Source organism: Penaeus monodon, chromosome 23, assembly GCF_015228065.2.
Source record: "Penaeus monodon isolate SGIC_2016 chromosome 23, NSTDA_Pmon_1, whole genome shotgun sequence".
NCBI classification, from domain to species: Eukaryota; Metazoa; Arthropoda; class Malacostraca; order Decapoda; family Penaeidae; genus Penaeus; species Penaeus monodon.
The window spans coordinates 16,000,917-16,001,330 of NC_051408.1; the positions used below are offsets into that span (position 1 = coordinate 16,000,917).

Sequence of the window (414 nt, forward strand, 5' to 3'; positions counted from 1 at the left end):
AAAGCACGGATGTGTAGCTAAGCAAAGGGTCGCTGGAGATACCTTCTGCCTCCACCTGTTCACTCGACAGTCTCTCTCCGAATGAAAAAAAGGCATTGATGCTTACTAATATATATTGCAGAAAGATTCATCGATTCGGTTAGTCGATTTATAGGAAGTTCATTTCTGTGAATTAGCGAGCTTAGATTCTTTGTTGGGGATGCTGTTGGCCCGTGTATTCTAATGAGTACGTAAAGTCTTGCTATTATTTATACGTAAAGTCTTGCTATTATTTATACGTAAAGTCTTGCTATTATTTATGGAACTTGATGACCTGGGTCAGAAATTTGAAAGACACTGCTACTTCGCAATACAATCATTTTGCGTTTGGTGGATTTATGCTGCAAGGAGTGGATCTGATACATACATACATAA

The 414-nt window shown here is 38.4% G+C and overlaps 1 protein-coding gene across 1 annotated transcript in view; it reads left to right on the top strand.

The window, feature by feature from the left end:
- Nucleotides 1-414, top strand: part of LOC119588150 (clotting factor B-like) — an 11,827-nt gene that overhangs the window by 4,595 nt on the left and 6,818 nt on the right. The window lies entirely within an intron of this gene.